The sequence below is a fragment of the Impatiens glandulifera genome, chromosome 7 (assembly GCF_907164915.1).
Source record: "Impatiens glandulifera chromosome 7, dImpGla2.1, whole genome shotgun sequence".
Lineage (NCBI taxonomy): Eukaryota > Viridiplantae > Streptophyta > Magnoliopsida > Ericales > Balsaminaceae > Impatiens > Impatiens glandulifera.
In genome coordinates, this window is record NC_061868.1 from 27585415 (window position 1) to 27604895 (window position 19481).

General features: G+C 31.3%; 1 pseudogene; it reads left to right on the top strand.

Annotated features, from left to right (window-relative positions):
- Positions 1–16575: 16575 nt before the first annotated feature.
- On the top strand, positions 16576–18015 carry LOC124909666 (annotated as a pseudogene).
- Positions 18016–19481: the final 1466 nt, after the last annotated feature.

Sequence of the window (19481 nt, forward strand, 5' to 3'; positions counted from 1 at the left end):
ACAGCAAGCCAAAGCGAGATGAGAAAAAGAAAGATAAGAACAAGAAAGAGTTGGAGACTCTCATGGCGGCTGAAAGCAAAGCCAAGTGGGCTGACATCGACTCATATGATTCATCATCCAATGTTAGTGATGATGAAGAGGTCACTTGCTTCACTACAAAAGAAGAAGAAAACTTTGAGGAATCTAAGGTATGTGATTTCTCTCCAGAAGAGTTTACAAGAGATGAAATAGTGGTTGCACTCAATGACATGGTCATTGAGTACAAGAAACTGTCAGACTCTTTTGATGAACTAAATTTGAAAAACAAATCTGACAGCTCTTCTTCATCTTAAAACAATGGTTCTGAAGTTTTTGAAAACAAAATGGCTGAGCTCTCATTTTAGAATGAGAAGCTCAAAGACAAGGGTCAAACTCTATCTTCTAAAAACAATCGGTTAAACTATATTGTCAGTTTATGGACAAGGTCTGGAGAAGCTGTCAAATATCAGATTAGTCTGTTGAAATCTACTAGATCCAAATCCGGTTTAGGATTTGATAGCAATGACCCGGACCAGTCCTGTAAAAAGTTAATCCCAGAAATAGACAAGATTAAAGCTATAAGCTTTGTCAAAGGGAGCTTAAATGAGAATGGAACAGATCCAAGCTGTGATGAGTTAACCTTAAATGATGAGATTACTTATGTTTCGCCAACTGTTAGCTGGCTGAAACTTAATATGGAAGCAGCCAACAAGTCTGGCATATTAAAACCTGACAGAAAGTCAAGGAGTTTTAGACAAAAACCATCTTCTAAGGTTAACAGTTCAGCTGCTAACAGGAAGACGTCTGCTAAGCCTAAATCATACGCACCGATAACATCGCAACATGGAAAATCCATAAAAATAATCAAAGTATGGATTCCCAAGGGACTAATAAGCCATGGACCCAAAGAAAAATGAGTACCGTATTTGTTATTGTCTTTGAATGCAGGTAAAACAAGAAAACAACTTGGAAGAGTCAAATGGCATCTGAACAACCGTCTGCTCGGACATAGCATATGACATTCAACAGCCTGAAGTGGCTGAAATCTTTACGAAGCCACTTCTCGAGTCTAAGTTTTCTTACCTTAGAAATATTTTTAGGATTGTTAGATTACAATAATGCCTAGATTATATTTAAATCATGAACTCACCTGGTTTTGATAATTTAGCTTAAATAATCAAAAGGGGACAAATTGTTGGGTTAAGATTTTTAATGTTTAAATTGGTTTTGATAATTTAGCTTAAATAATCAAAAAAGGAGAAATTGTTAGGTTAAGATGTTTATTGTTTAAACTAGTTTTAATAATTTAGTTTAAATAATCAAAAAGAGAGAAATTGTTGGGTTAAGATTTTTAATTGATTTAAAATAACTTAACATTCTTGATTTTAATGACTGATGAAATGACTTTTGATAATAAATGGTGGCCATCACAAGGGATGTAGCCATCAATTGGTCGAAATTCCTCTTCAATAATCTGGTTAGAATGATTTCCTCTCGAAAGAAGATCTTTGGTTATGATGCTCCTCTTAGAGCATTCCTCTGTTGTTTCCTTACTGAACCTGGTCAAGGGTTTCAGTTTAATCCATCCAAAATCTTGAACAACTAGAAGGTTGTCGACTAAGTTCTTCGGGTGAGTAGGCTCAGGTCGAAGAAACGAAATAGGGATGTCAATAACTCAGCTCTAACCTTAGCCATAGAGTGGGCCGTAGATTCCCTTCCCGAATGATGTTAAAAAGGGGGAAAGAAAAGGAAAAAGATTAGACTTAGACTTAGGGGAAGGTAGACTTAGACTTAGGGGGAAGGAAGAATCTTTTGATGTTTTGGGTGTTGATGTTTTTGAACTATGTTTTTTGTAAATTTTCTTGAAAAATATTCCTGATGTTTCAATTTATTCTTTTATGTGCCATAAAATATGAACAATTTAGTTTCATCTACTGTATTATTGAATATTCTAATCTCTTATCTATGCAAAGTTTTAACATCATCATCAAAAGGAGGAAATTGTTGGGTCAAATTATTTTGACTAAGGGTCAAAGTATTATAACTAATGAAATTTTGATAATGAGTATGTATAAAAATCAAAGAAAAAATCTAAGCCGTCTAATTGTCTTTGTGCAGGTGCATTAAAACATGCTAAATTAGACTAAGTCTGAATGAGGTTCATTAGACTTACTGGCTAATAGACGCATTAAGTTAGACGTGCAGTCTAATGGATACGTAGTTAGACGTGCAGTCTAATAGAAGTAGTTAGACGTGTAGTCTAACAGATACGTAGTTAGTGTGTAATCTAACAGATATGTAATTAGACGTGCAGTATAACAGATACGTAGTTAGACGTGCAATCTAATAGACATAGTTATACGTGCAGTCTAACAGACGTAGTTAGACGTGCAGTCTAACAGATACGTAGTTAGACGTGGAGTTTAACAGATACGTAGTTAGACGTGCAGTCTAATAGACGTAGTTAGATGTGTCGTCTAACAGATACGTAGTTAGACGTGTAGTCTAACAAACGTATTTAGAAGTGCAGTCTAATAGATACGTAGTTATACGTGCAGTCTAATAGATAAGTAGTTAGACGTGCATTCTAACAGATACGTAGTTAGACGTGCAGTCTAATAGATACGTAGTTAGACGTACAGTCTAATAGATACATAGTTAGACGTGTAGTCTAACAGATATGTAGTTAGACGTGCAATCTAACAGATACGTAGTTAGACGTGCAGTCTAACAGATACGTAGTTAGACGTGCATTTTAATAGATACGTAGTTAGACGTGCATTCTAACAGATGAGAGTTAGATGTGCAGTCTAATTCCTTCAGATTAGTCTGAATTGAAACGTAGTTAGACGTGCCGTCTAAAAGATGAGAGTTAGACGTGCAGTCTAACTCCTTCAGATTAGTGTGAAGGGAACCGTAATTAAATGTGTCGTCTAATTCCATTAGACCTGGTGGTCTAATTGATATTGCTGTTAGACGGGGGCGTCTAACTTCATTAGACTTGTTGGTCTAATTGAAGAATGTGTAATGCCACGCTTTTGCAGTTGCTTAAAACTAGCATTCGTCTACCCACGATCAACTAGCTGTATGCTACTCCAGCTCCACTATTCCGTGCAGATCAGTACGACAGCTAGTTGCAACCAATGAACTAATTCCACGTAATCAAATATTCTTCATACTACTTGTTTCTTACAGGACAATTCTAGAAGAATATTCGGCGCACTACCAGATTGGTACGGCCACGTTCATGGTGCTTAAAGTTTGTTGTACCTGTGTACTATGGAGGCTTTCCAATGGGCGTTCGCCACGTGTCATTATAGAAGATTCGACCGTTGGTTCATGCTCTCTATTTAAAGATCCTCAAGGAGAACAGATGAACGGCCAGCCAGACACTTGACAATAACACAATATGCATACGAACGAACTACTGAACTTACAATCTCACAAATTACTTTCTTGTTTACTGGTTTTGTACATCAAGAGACTGATAGAATCAAAGTATTTTCTAGCTGAATGATATTCTTCAATATATTGTAAGTTGAAAAGAGTTTGTTCTGTTCAACAGTGAGCTAGCTTTGCAACTGTATTTGATTCTAAATAAAAGTATAGTGAATCCTTCTGGTGGTTGGAAGAAGGGGTAACGTAGGAGTGTTTTGCTCCGAACATCCATAAACAACTTTTTGTGTAATTTACATTCTGTCATCTTCTCCTTCATCGGTTCTTAGCTTCAAACCTAAGCAAATTTTTTTGCACTTGAATCGTTTAAGAGTTTGCAAGGGTTTATGAAGAATAGAAAGTGATTTAAATCCCTAACAGGATTTCTATCAAATTGTTTTTGTACGAAGTTGTCATCAATAGCTAGACCACTGTCTCTATTGGTTCTATCGATCCTTTCAGTATTAATAGAGGGCTTAGAGGGGAAGAGATTGCAGAGTTCATAAGGGAAGTAAGTGATGGTTGGTGAAAATGGGAAAAAAGATAAGGGTTAAAGTTGGAGAAAAGAAAAACAATATCAAAAATAAAGAAGAATAAGACATTGATGGTGTTGTGGAAGAATTGATCAGGCTTATTAATGGAGAAAGCAAAAATTTATAACTCCTTATTCATATTTTAAATAGACAAGTTATAAGTTGTTTTATTAAGGTATGAATAGGTCAATGCTTAAAAAATATTATTGACTAATTTAAGACTGTCCATTCTATTGTTGTTATTATTATTGTCATAGTAATGAATAAAGGTAAAGATAATTAATTATGAATAACCTCTCTAATCATTGAGTTTTTATAATTTGGAGCCATCGCTCCAATTAGATAATCAACACATTGATCTGTTCACTAGTCAAGTTCTTCTTATACTAATTTATCATGGTCTTTCTTGTTTGGATTTTGATAGAAACCTTAAATTCGAAAATGACCGCTTCATTCATTCCGAGTTAAACATGAAGCGAGCGTATTTGGATCACTCTCATTTACAACGTTAATAGAAGTGAAACAAACTTCACTCGATAACGCTTGATTCTCTTCTATAAGCAACTTAAATAAAAGTGAAGCAAACTTTACTCGACAGCGCTTGCTTAACTTATATTAGCAGTGTTAATAGAATGAAGCAAAATTCACTCGATAACGCTTGCTTCCCTTCATTCGATAACGCTTGTTTCCCTTCTATAATTTGCGTAAATAGAAGTGAAACAAGCTTCACTTAATAGCGCTTGCTTTCACTTATATTAGCAACATTAATACAAATGAAGTAAACTCCACTCGATAACGCTAATTTCACTTATATAAGCAATTTAAATAAAAGTGAAACAATTTTCACTCGATAGCGCTTCACTTGTATTCAACGTCAATAAAAATGAAACACTTTCACTTTTTTTAACAATGCTAATAGAGTGAATCAATCTTAACTCGATTGTATATAATATTTTTTTTATATTCATTTATTTATAACAAAATATTTTATTAATTTATTTATATTTATGTTATCAACTAAATTATTATTTACTATATTAATTATTTTATTATTAATTAAATCATCATTTACCATAATAATTATTTTAATTTATAAAAATAAATATTTGATTTATTTATAATAATTTTGATAAAAAAAATGTTTTCGACAAAATGTGTTCATGCTACGTAATTTCAGCTTTGATGATCATTTCACATTAAACCTCATCTCTTCTAATTTCACTCTGTTAAATAGTATGATTTCATCTATAAACACTTAGGTTTAAGTGAGTGATATGATTGTGGGGTGTTATGTAGTTCTCATTTATAAAAAAAAAGTATGATTTTCAATTTCTCTCTATACGATTTGCCGAAAACAAGTTCGGGATGAAGCAAAAACTTACTATTTTTTGTCGAAGACTTATTTCACGATTTTTTTTAGCAAATAAATTCCCCTGTAGCTCATTACTTCACAATTTTGGGGTGAAAATGATACATTTTAAAAATTATTTGCAAGTAACGAATTGTTTTGACAATTAACAAGATTCTATTTTGTTAATATTCAGGAATGAAACAATAATGATGATAATGATGAGAGATATATTATTTCTTTAATATTATAAGTTGATTTTGTTTATAGTGAAACGCACTCCCATGTGAATCACATTTCACTTGTATTGACGCTGTAAATATAGTGAAACGCGCTCTCAAGTAAAGCTTGCTTTACTTGTGTATTGATCAATAATAACACAATATACAGCCTTCATTTAACAAGATTTTTTTTATTTTTTCAACTTCACCAATATTTCGCTTTTTCCATTATCAAGAATTGATAGTGAATATACGAGTTGCCACCATCAATTAAATTTTGATCAAAATAGTCAAATTTTGAAGAATATTTTAGCATAATTTAATCCATATATCGGTAGAGAATTTGAGATAGAATAAGATGTCTATGAATTTTATTTAGCATACGCTAAAATATTTGAATTTGGTATAAGACGCAATTCAAAACATAATGATAAATCAGGTTCAATATTAGATATGATTTTTGTTGTTGTAGTGCACATGGTCAAAGGGGAAAAACAAAAGATATGTTTATGTTAAATGCATTCGTTCTAAAACAAGGTTCAGTTGTGAGGCAAAAATGGAGATAAAAAGGGCAGATAATAGAGTGTTTAAAGTAGTGAATTTTCTTAGTGAGCATAGTCATCCTCTTGTAAGTCCAAAGAAATCTCACATTTATAGATGTCATAGGAATATTTATATATCTGCAAACTTACAAATTGAAATGACATCAGATGTGAGAATCTCTCTAAAGGCATCAAATGCTCTTATGATGAAACAAGTAGGTGGGAGGGACAATTTATGTTTTATTCCTGAAGATTACAAAACTACTTGCGATCCAAAAAATAGAGATTGTTAGTGAAAGCTAGTCTTTTGAAGAGGTATGTATCCTACAAACATAATATCTTAGATATTTTTCAAGAACTTTAACAGACTCATTGATGAAAGTATATATTATGAGTTAAAAGCTTATTTTAGATCAATTATTAGTGCGCCAAGTTTGTCCTACCCAATTGAGATCTTAAAGGATGCAAATAGTATTTACACTCTTGAGGTATTCAAAATTTTGAACAACAATGGTTCATGTCTCACGACTGCGATGTAGAAATATTTGAGGATGTTGATACACACAAACTATAAAATAACTCCCCATAAAAGGAGATACCATCATATAGTTACAGTTGATAAAATTGAGTGTAACTGTCAGATTTGATTTTGGTGAGATTTTGTTTGCTCTTATTCTGAAGATATTCACGATGAGAAACATCATTAAGATTTCTCCTAAGTTGATATTAAGAAGGCGGACTCGAACCACAAAAAATAGATATTTCAATGGTGAACATAATATATTTAGTCAATGTAAGATTGTTAATAATAAGTTACAATAAGAGAGTCAAACACCAGTTGGATTTGCTTCAGGTGATGGTACCCTCTATAAGTGTCAAAGAAATTAAATCGAAGAGAAAACTGACTCTGGTAAGAGAATGAAAGGTGTCTTAGAGAATAATTCAAAGAAAAAGAAAAGAAACAAGAAAAACAGCCAAACAACAATAATTCTAGTATATTTTAATGTCAACAACTAATACACTAACAACTCCACAACATTGAAATAAAAGTTTGAGCGTAGATGTTGATACTCCATTTACTGTACTTTTGTTATCTCAACTTTCTTAGGTAGGGTCGACAATGTTTAAAGGACCTTCACTTCACATTGCTTCTTTAAACGACGGATCTTGAAATCTTTAAAAATTGAAATATATGCATGTAATTTTCATGTAAAACTATTTACACATTAATGTAAAACGATTTATACCTTAGTGTAAACTTAGTAAAAACCTACAATATAATTTACTAAAGTTCTTAAAACATAAAATTTGATTAGAAAATTTGTTAAAATCATTCATAATGCTTGATTTAATGTTCAAATACTACTTTTAACGGTTTAAAACTGAAATAAATACACAACATACTATTTGAAATCCTTGAAAACTGAAATATATGCATGTAATTTTCATATAAAATTATTTACACATTCATGTAAAACCATTTATACATTTATGTATATATTAAAACTATCAATAATTTCTATGTACAGGTTCGAATATCTCATATAAAAATTTTGGTCTTGAGTTTTTGGTTGAAGAACACTAGAGGGATGGTGGTGTATAGAGGACATCAATTAATTTTTCAATTATTTGAAGAAAATTACATTTCTTCTTTCAAGGAAACATAGTTCCTGGCAGGATTTCGGTTCTTGGAATTGTTGCATCGCGTTTAAATGATGGATGCCCAGTGGGATGCAACATAAAATCGAGTTTCGTCCATTCATAATTCCATTACGAATTTGTCATAAATCATTTAATTGTTTCTTATTATTATAATAGGTTTGCCTTTTTTCTTTTCCATGTTGTTTTGAAGTCCACAAGAACACAGTTAGAATGCGAGCTTTCACTATAAGATACCATAAGCGTGCGAGATTTACTAGCATTCAACATTTTAAAGAACACAATTGAATGACTTATTGGTTTGCTGTTAATTATTCTCTTCTATGTATAATAATAAAAAATGAAGATTACAAAAATGAGTTAGTGAAGGAATCTAATTACCTGAAATGCTAGTATTTTACTACTATGTGTATCATCATGTCTCCATACATGTAAATCATGTTGAAATAAGTAAAACCTTTTCAATTGAGAATCTGAGAATTTGAATATTGACCATTTATGATCGTTTAGTTTATGTAATCTTCTTTGGAGCGAGGAAATTGAGTTCTCAAAGCAACTCAATCGAACTAGCCACTTGTTCCGCCTCTTTACCTCTAATGGACCACGAGCTCTGGACAATATGAATATTGACCATTTATGATCGTTTAGCTTATATAATCTTCTTTCGAGCGAGGAAATTGAGTTCTCAAAGCAACTCAATCGAACTAGCCACTTGTTCCGCCTCTTTACCTCTAATGGACCACGAGCTCTTGGACAAGTGCGATTTGACGTCTGAAATAAGATCCTCTTAAAGGCGACATCAATGTCTGGTATATAAATGCCTTAGTCGGGCTTCATATATCTCCCCCAACATTCCTTAATGTTTTAAGAAAGAAATCATTAGGTGTAAGATACTCAATACCGTTCAGCGTAGTAAAAGTAATCTCTGCAACCCATATTGTCATTGGATATATATGGTTCAATTATTTTTTCAAAATTGGAAGGATGGTTGGTTGAGCGTTGTTGTTTTTTTAGTCTTTGCATTTTAATTTATCTAGTTTTGTGTTGTTGGTTTAACACCTTCAAATCAAACATCAAGTCATTATTCATCAACTAGTTTTCATCAAAAGAGCCCTTGTCAAAATTTAAAGCTTTTCATTTTTTTAAGTCTTATTAGGATTCAGGTCATTTAAATAACCCGGTTATTAAATGATTGATGGTTTTGAGGTAGGTATATTTTTAGTATAAAGATTTAAAGTATTAATACATAATGATAAAATAAAAATAATAATTTTTAAAAAATAATATATTTTAATATTTTAGATAATGAATTGAATAATGAGATAAATGAGAGAAATAGTGATATGATATTTGAGGAGTGATAGGGGTGAAGTTTAGTATAAAGAATAATGAGGAATGGTGTGTCACTACATCACTCAATAGAAAAATTAGGATTTAGGGTTTAAGTTTTTATAAAACAATTGTTATTTTTTTAGCGTTTTGCGCCACGTAATTCCCTCTCAAATTCTTCCTTTCAAATTCCCTCCTCAATCATTTCTAAATAACCTTACATTTAAATAAGTTATAAGTTAGTTATAAGTTATAACCTTACCCGTAATTATGTTTTTGGGTTATAAGTTATTTAAATAACCTTGTACCATTTTTAATCATTCAGAACACACTTTTTAGATTTGAAATGAAATTGGTTGATCAAACTAAATAAACATACAAATAAAATAAAAAATATAAATGTTCCAACCTTACACAAGTTTCTTAGTAGTCATATGCTTCCAATTAGTCCTGGTGTATGTTCTTCAACCATAATACAATATATTATATAATATATTATATTTAAGTTAAAAAATATGATAAATAAATTTTAAAAGTATTATGAAATAAATTTAAAGTTATTTTTTATTTGAACAATTAACATTATACTCCACCGCCGTAGTCCATACAAATACAAAATTATTTATTATATACATAAATATGTAAACATATATAAATAAAAAAGTTTAATATAAATGTAAAATTATTTATTTAAAGTTAAATTTTAAAATATTTATTTTTATTACAAAATATATTCAATTTTATTAATATTAATACAAAAATAAGGAACAATGTTATTATTATTTTTATTTACATAATACTATTATTCATCTGATAAGTTGTTAATCATTTTTTAAATTATTTTTATTATTTTTAATATACACAATTTTTTGATATTTTTTTTGGAACACATTTAAAATATTTTAGTAATTTATACATATAAATATAAAATTTTAATTATATATTTTTTTTATTTTAAAAAATATAATCAAAATTTTATAGATTTTTTAAATAAGTATAATATAATAAAAAAACACGCCAAACGTGTGGCAACACTAATTATAATGAGAAATTTAATGAAATGACCATAATAATTACATCATTTTGGGAAATAACCAGGGCCGGATAAAATTTATAAAAATGACTCTTTTGGATGAAAATACCTTCGTGTCATGCGGCACGTTGGGTTATTACTTGACGCGACTGCGTGCCACGTGACAGGGTATTTTCGTCTTTATACATGCCCAAAGGGCCATTTTTGCAATGTTTATGAAGTGTTGGTCATTTTAAAAAAAAGCGCCCATCTCTTATAAAATGCGATGGCAAACTACGAACTGACTGCGACGAAGAGGTGTCGCATTTCTCTTCTCTACTCTTTAACCCTTATGTCCTTTATAGCTGAATTTTTTTGTGTTTAATTGATTCGCCTTGATTGAATTCAGATGTCGATGGGGTCCCTGTTGATGAGGTTGGATGCAGTGGTACGGTCTAATGTTGATTCGCCTTGCGGAGCGAGCGCGATTGTTGATCGCTTGATAGTTATCGATTGCGTCTCGAGGTTGGTTGAATCTCGTGGATGCGTCTCACGAACGTGTCTCGCAACAATGATAAAAGTTTGGAATATGATTTGTTTTGATTTTGTTGTTTAGGCGATCAAAATGAGTGAGAATGATGGTGAAAGAATTGTATTTATAAATTTGGGGACAACTTGTTTTGATTCTCTTGTTAAAACTGTGGACACTTCTCTTGTATTAAGTCGTCAACATTTTGTAGTTTGTTTATTCATTCATAATCATAGAAAATGGATGCTTGACTGTAGATTACTTTACCTTCTCTTTCAGTATAGCTGATTATTTGAAATCAACCTCTCTTGTAATCAGTCATGCAAGTAAAACATTCATATTTTCCTATCTTATTAATTTTATACTTTGGATATTCATGTCAAATAATTTGTTTGAATTCAATAATTAATATTACACACATTAAATCTCTCTATCTTTTAATTGTTTTCCATAAATAAATCCAAGAAAAATAATAAATTTGGGAGATTCAAATGAAGTGCCTATTACTCAAGCTTGGACATGCATTTTACTAAAACCAAAATTTTCATTCAAACTTTGTCCAAGAGGGACATTCTGTAGACACTCATTTTTGTTCCCCAAATTTTATTATTCTACAAAGGTTAATAGCACTATAATTAGAAATTGATTTAACGAACAATGTCGTATCAATTGGATCCTAAAATAATTAATTGAGGAATTATTTTAAAAATCCAAGTGTTACAAACAAATAATTAAGGTGAATAGTAGATTGAGGGAATTACTATCATTATTTATTAGGTATTTTGGGAAAGATAAAAATTAGTTGATCAAAATATATTTAAATAATAAATAAAATAATAATTAAAGTTTGGAAAAAATTAATCTATAATTATAGATATTATTTTATAAATATGTTGGAAGTTAAAGTATAAAATAAAATACAAAATAATAAATGGTAAGTTGACTAATAATCAATATACTTATTAATGTTATTTTTATTATACTTAGAGATATTTTGAAAATGCATAAATAAGATGTAATAAATATATATGATTGATATTAATTTTATTATTTTTATTTTGCAGTCCAATTAATTTATAAAGAAATAAGCCCAAACCTAATGAAAGGAAGCTCAATCCGAAAGAGGTCCAGACCACCAGATGAAATAACCCTAGTAGCTTAAGCATTATAATAAAAAAAAAGATTTCGTCTCCACCGACTTCTTTCAGAGAGAGAGAGAGAGCGAGGCTCTCGCGAAGATAAATGGTTCATTTGACCGATTCCCGCCACCGACTTCCCTCTCAAGCCACGATCGGTAGATTTGGTATTCCGATAGATCGGAGACTTCCTCAAGCCACGTCTGCGGTAGATCTGGTCTCCTAATGCCCGCCGAGAAGACCGCATCGTCCTCTGATCTAGTCTCCCAGCCGAGAAGACCGCATCGTCCTCTGATCTAGTCTCTCAGCAAGGAAGATCATGTCGAAACTAACACCATGTGCCTATAAAATGAGATCGAGCAGACAAATAGAGGGAGGGGAGAGAAAAAAGAAAAGGGAGAGAAGATATGGAGCACAATTCTTCCTGTTATTTTAAAGGATTTTCAGAAAAATTATTTTTCTTTTCCTGAGTGATTGTGAGAATATTTTGAGCGGTAGTTAGTTGTTGATCCTGTAGTTGTCGAAGAACAATTGATATCACTGTAAGCGCATTTTCTTTGTTGTTTTTTATATATACATATCATTTTCATTGAAAGATCTGGAGCGAAATTACATGAATGTCTAAATATATATGATGTTGTTTGAGATGGACAAATTAATCTTTGCTAGATAGATCTGTGAATATTATTGTAATATTTATTAGATTAGGTTGATTTTGGTTGGATTTTGGCTACTAGATTCAAAGACGAACATATTAGATGTAAAGATGAACAAGGAGGTTGAAAATGAGTATCTGAAACTGAAACTGAAATACTCCATGCCTGCTAATTAGTTTATAATTTATTCTTGACTGCTGTTAATGAGTTTATTATAGCCTAGTTTTGTTTTAAATATGCAGAGAATCAAAAGACAAAAAAAAAATAACTCAAACCATCTTACCACGATGATTTACTAAACATTTAGGTCTATTATTTTATTTTTTTATTTTTTTATATTATTTTTTATTAAATTATATTCATCATGAATAATTAAATAGTAACTAAATAATGAAAAAAATTAATTAAGGAAGTAATATTTAGGAAAGTTAAAATATATTCTAGAATTAAGTATCAGTTTGGTCATTATCTAATTTTTCATATTTTATTACTTTTGTTTTGTTTTAGGGCTCTAAAAATCCTAAAACTAATTTTATGTATAAAATGTAAATTACTTACTTGATTATAAATTAATATTCGATACATGTCTATTAATATATTAGTGTTTGGCATGATTAGAAAAATGTCTAGGCTTATGATTTAAGTATTATTTTATAAACTCTACTATATTTATATAATCTTTATGCTTCGTTTGTAATTAATGCTTTGAACGAATTGAAATGATTATTAAGATATAACCTTAGCATTAAGATTTAGTACGGTAGAATCCAAAATGTCTAAAATGTAAAGTGTAATAATATTTTTTTTAACGGCCAAAATTGTTGAAGTAGAGACTGTTTTTTAATGGGCATGTGAGACATAGCTCCAAAAGCCTTTTTCACGTATAATCAGGCACCGAACCTTTAAAGAATTTCTTTTCAAAGGCGTTATTGTTTTACATGCCAAATAATTTATTTTTCCTAATTTTATAAATATTTAGGTGGTGACTCTTTAGTCACAAACTGGTTTTTAAACAATATTTGACTTAATTTTATTTCAATTTTTTTTAAAGAGATTTTTATATTTTATATTTATTTCTTAAAAGTCAAGAAAATCGTTTTTTGGGGCAAACATTTTTAAACGCGTACAACTGGTGTTTGCATTTTTTTCTCTAGCCTCGACAGAATTGAGCATTTGTGTTGTTGGTCGAATTTCCGGATCTCAAACATCTCAGATAATTTACCTTTCATGGCACGTAGTCTCCACTTGCATGTCACATCCAAACATTTCACATACCAAAGATATTTTCTTGACTTCTCCACTTTAAATTCAAAATGATTAGTCATCGCATATTTATATAACATCAATTGTAGTTCTTTTTTATTTTCAAACAAGGCACCGACTTCCAATACAGTTTCAGTAGTTAATGCCATTGTAAATGAGGGGTCTGTCAGGTCTGTCGATGGTGTACCCAATGATGATATTCTTGCACTAGATGGTGTACCCATTTATGATCTTCTTGCACTAGTTGTTGTACCCATTGATGATCTTCTTGCACTAGTTGGTGTACCCATTGATTCTCTTCTTGCACTAGTTGGTGTAGGTATTGATGTAAAGAGTTATCTTTGGCTTCATTTTGACTTTCAACAAAGACATCAAAGGGTACAACTTCTAGTACAATTTTTTGAGTAAGTTGTGGTGGTAGTATACTTTCTTGAGTTGGGTATGTAACTAGAGATATCTTTTCTTTAGTAAATTGTGACTTCTCTATCATAGAGACACACGATGGTGACACAGTTCGACCCAAAATCAAGCGTGATAAATATGTGTTCAAATCCTCATCTTCATCAATAACAACAGGTCTAGGATTTGTGATACGTGGAATATCATACTTGACTTGCAGCACTAAATCATATGTAGATTTCTACACGTTAAGTCTATCATAGAGTTTGTCAACTAATTCGGTATACCGAGTACTTTGGGGGTAAATCCAATGTTTTGATTGAAGAGGCATCAAAATACAATATTCTATCAGCATCAAATTTCCACTCTCCGTTATAGAAAATAAAAACTTCGGCTGCAATAAAAAACATTATTTAGAAACGGGAAATGGATAATTAATACTGTGAAATGAAAGGCCTTCGCGAAACGGGAAACCCTTCGCGAAATGGGAAGTGACATCGGATAAACCCTAAACAACAGTCATTTAAAGATGCAAAAACTGAACAATAATAAACTTGATGTATCATAGGATAAACGTACCAAGTGTAATAATGCTCGTGCTCGTCGTGGATCTCATTGTATGTAGCCGTCGCCGCCGATCACCACCGCCGCAGCCGCCCAGTTTAGAGAGAAGGAGGAGAAGAGCGGGAAGAGAGAGAAGGAGAAGAAAAGAAATGAAAAAAAAGAGGCGAGGTTATATTAAATAGTAAGGATATTATGGACTTTTCACACTTTTCCACTTTGCGAAACGTGAAGTCCTTTCGCATGATGCAAAAAGGGTATTTTCGTCCAAAAAAATTAAAGTGGTCACCCGAGCAATTTTATTTAGCCGGTGACCACGGAGGCAAATACCTCCATCATTAGGGTCATTTCGTTAAATTTCTCAGTTGGAATCTCTATCCCTAATTTGCGTATGCGTGTCTTAGTTTTCAAAAATAATTAAATTTTAACCATTTTAACCGTTTTATAAGAAGAATTTTATTTTTTTATTTCTGTTTTAAAAAATTTATAAAGAAAGAGTAAAATTATTTTATATTTTTCAGTAAAATTATTTCTTAAAATTTTACATTTATTCATAATTATTAACCTTTATCTTATACTACTAGTAAGGTTTTCGTACATTTGTAAGGTTAAAAATAATTTTATCGTCACCATTTTGCCGAATTATTTTTGTAAATCAAGTAATATATTCCTTAGCCAACTATCTATTCTTTACCGAACTTCATCAACTCACTTCGGTCATCCACCAATTTTATTTTCACCCTCTTACAAATTCACTTTCGTTAACCAACATATTATATATTACCCAACCACCTCCCCTTTCTCGAGCTTTATCAATTTATTTATGACAAATAACAATATTATTTTCACTCACTTATTATGTAGAATGAACACTTAACCATTACACCACTGAAGATTGTTAATTTCTTTTTTATAAATTTATGTGTGAATATATAATTGATAATACGAATTAAAAATATTATTAGTTTAATTATTTAAAATGTTGGAGTAATATTATTAAAAATGTCATACGTTAATCAATTTTGAAGGTTCATTTTAAAATATAAAGTGGTATTAGTCTAGTTGTTTAAAATCTTAAACTTATATTGTGAGGTTGCAAGTTCAAAACTTGTGTATATCATATTTTTTATTTAATTTTTTAAGTTTATGGGTGGACGGGTCAACCCACGACCCTACCCAAGTATTTATTTAGTCTCACATACATATCCAAATTGTGATATCTCGACACGAAAAGTAGGACACTTTAAAAATTAAGCACATATATATATATATATTTGTATAATATTGATTTAAGAAATAATATTAACACAAAAAAATTTAATATTTTTTATGATAATACAACTAAAAAAATATTGTGACAATATTTTGAAGATTCTTCACCAAGATATTAGTGTTGACCTAGTTTGTGCTTATTTAAATGTGCAATCAAACATTTTAGAAAGCTGAAATTTTTTACTTGAGATTGGGGAGACCGAGTGTAATACATAACCAAAATTTGTATTAATGTAATCTCTATATTAATCTTCTCAATAATACTCTCATTTTTTGATGGACGTAGCCAAGTTTAATTTTTATGAACCACATTAAAATTTGTATCATTCTTTATTGTTTATGCCGTCCCTCATATTTTAGTCGCAGCAGTTAATAATACAATTAAAAATTAAGTTTTTGTCGGGCCATCGGAGGGAGCAAGCACGTCACACGTGGGATCAAAAGGAGAAACACCTGGATAAAAATTTTGTTAACATGCATCATTGTAACATGTACGTGGAACAAATGATTCAAATATTGTAACACGTTTTCAATGTAACCCAAAACTGATGTGATCAAAAATCCCAAAGCAATAAGTTTGAATGATTTATATATTTGATGTGGAAGAAGCCATTATTAACAAATTCAATTCATCTCTGATTCTGATTAAAAAAAGTGATCATATGGAGACGAAGAAGCCATGCTTGAATGTTGTAATGGTCCCATGGCTAGCCCATGGCCATGTCTCTCCTTACTTAGAGCTTGCCAAAAGACTTGCCGACAGAAACTTCCGAATCTATCTATGTTCAACTCCGATCAATCTGAGCTCCATCAAGAAAAGGGTCACACAGAAATACTCTCAATCGATCAAACTCATCGAATTCCATATCCCATCTCAACCCGACCTTCCTCCCCATTTCCACACAACAAATGGCCTCCCACTTCACCTCAACTCAGTTCTCAAAAGAGCCATGTTCAAGGCCAGCCCATCTTTCACCCAAATCATTAAAACCCTGAAATCGGACATACTCATTTACGACTTCAACCAACAATGGGCATCAATAGCCGCAACAACAATCGGGATACCAGCAGTTCCATTCATCAGCGGTAGCGCTTCCGCCATCTGTTACTTCTTCCATACATTTATGAAACAGGGCGTTGACTTCCCTTATCCCGTCTTGAATCTACGGGGAACTCACTGGAACCGAAAAATTCAAGAAATGTTGAATACAACTCCGAATGATCAAAGTCAAACTGAAAGTAGTAATATTCTTATTTTCAATCTATTTAGTTTAAATTTCAGAACTATAATAATATATTTCCAATAGGCAATCCGCTCTTTAGTAGAACCTGCGACATCATATTCATGAAGACTTTTGGAGAATTGGAAGGGAAATACATAGAGTACGGATCAAACCTACTTGGAAAAAAGATAGTCCCCACGGGTCCTCTTGCTCAAGAACACGGAGACTCGGAAGATAACAGCGAGATCATGGAGTGGCTTAACAAGAAAGAGGCATCTTCAACAGTTTTCGTATCATTTGGAACGAGTACTTTTTGTCTAGAGAAGAAACAGAGGAAGTAGCAAAAGGGTTGGAGCTAAGTATGGTGAATTTCATTTGGGTGCTTAGATTTTCCTTTGAGGAGGAGAAGAAGATTTCAATTGAAGAAGCACTGCCCAATGGCGCTTTCTTGAGAGGGTGGGAGATAGAGGTCTTGTAGTTGAGAAATGGGCTCCGCAAGCTAGAATCTTGATGCACCCAAATGTTGGAGGATTTGTAAGCCATTGTGGGTGGGGTTCTATAATGGAGGCCATGACATTTGGAATTCCAATTGTGGCTATACCCATGAACTTAGACCAACCAGTGAATGCGAGGTTAGTGGAGGAGATCGGTGTGGGGTTGGAAATAAATAGAGATGAGAATGGAGGGCTTAGCGGGGAAGAGATTGCAGGGTTCATAAGGGAAGTCATAGTTGGTGATGAAGATGGGAAGAAGATTAGGGACAATACAAGAGAAATGAAACACAAAATCAAAAGTAAAGGAGAAGAAGATATGGATTGTGTTGTGGAAGACTTGTACAAGCTTCACAAGAAGAATATTCATGAAAAAAACATGGATTAATTGTCAAAGCTTATACATATTTCTCATACTTTTGTAATGCTTAATTTGTTTTTTAGATTATACAATTTTATGTCATGTTGTATTGTTAATCATATGTACTTAGTTGTTATAATTTCTTTTAATATTTTGTTAATTATGTTCAGGGTTGTCTCTAGGTAAGCTCAGCAAAACCCTTGGACTAAGAGATTAGGATATAAACCCTTGGACAAAGAGATTAGGATATGACACCCATTAGAATCTTTTTAATTAAAAGGGTCATTTTTTTGGCACTAAAACTTAGTGGTTTTTTTTATAAATTATTAACATCATTTATTTAAGAAACCTGCTGTTTGATATACTTAAACAATGAGCCTATTTATAGTCTTATAAACATGCGCAGTTTGTTTCGCATGATACATAACTAGAAAATGCTACAAATCGCAAAATATTATCAAAACTTTTATTCTCGGTCGCACAATGACTTCCGCCCTTCGTCCTTCAGTCGGGCTCTAGCTCCTCGGTCGGAATCTTTGGAATCTTCTTCTCTCCTTGCCCTGACCTTAGGGGAAGACCGAAAATCCCATAAGCTAGGGCAGCCCATTTTTAAAAAAAAACATAGGTTCTTAGATAAATTTATTAAGTTTTCTATCATAAAAGTTTGTAAACTAGTAGTGTAGGATGAAAATTGTAAAAATGTTATTTGGTTATAAATTTTAATCTAACTAAAAACAATTTTTTTAACTTATATTAGTAAGTACATGCAAAAATATATATATATATATATATATTTTTTTTTTGACTATTATGGATGGGCAGCCACATTCTCGGGGCTGACATTGGGTTGAACACTTCATGTCTTCACAAAAAAATCACATTATAAATTAAATATAAGAAAACAATTTAGACTAACACAAGTTATTGTTTAAATAGTTAGGATAAACCATTTTTTTACTAAACGCTAACCCGACTAACTCAACCAAAACTGATATATTGATGTTGACCAGACACAATTAATATGACATTTTTCAGAGGTCCAAACAAATCGCGGCACAATATGAGCAAGGATGAATCACACACAATTAGGCATGACATGTAACATGAGCTCAGCACTTTACATTAAGTAATTTTTTTCCCTAATGGCTATATAGTATAGTATACATTATGTCCAAATATAGTTGTTTTTAATTATTATCAACAACTAAATAATTGTTTAAATATATATATATATATATATATATATAATATATATATATATATATATATATATATATTTAGTATGGGTTTAAGATTTTTTTAAAATAAAAAATGTAAAAACAAATTAATTTTAAATAATGTACAAATTATTAATTTATAGAACATATTTGTTTTATAAGATTATGACGGTTGTGTTTGTAACTATGCGATTATTAATCGGACAAAAGAAAGTTTAATAATTAGTCGAGTTACACACTTAAAGTATGTACATAAGTTATTAATTTATTAAATGA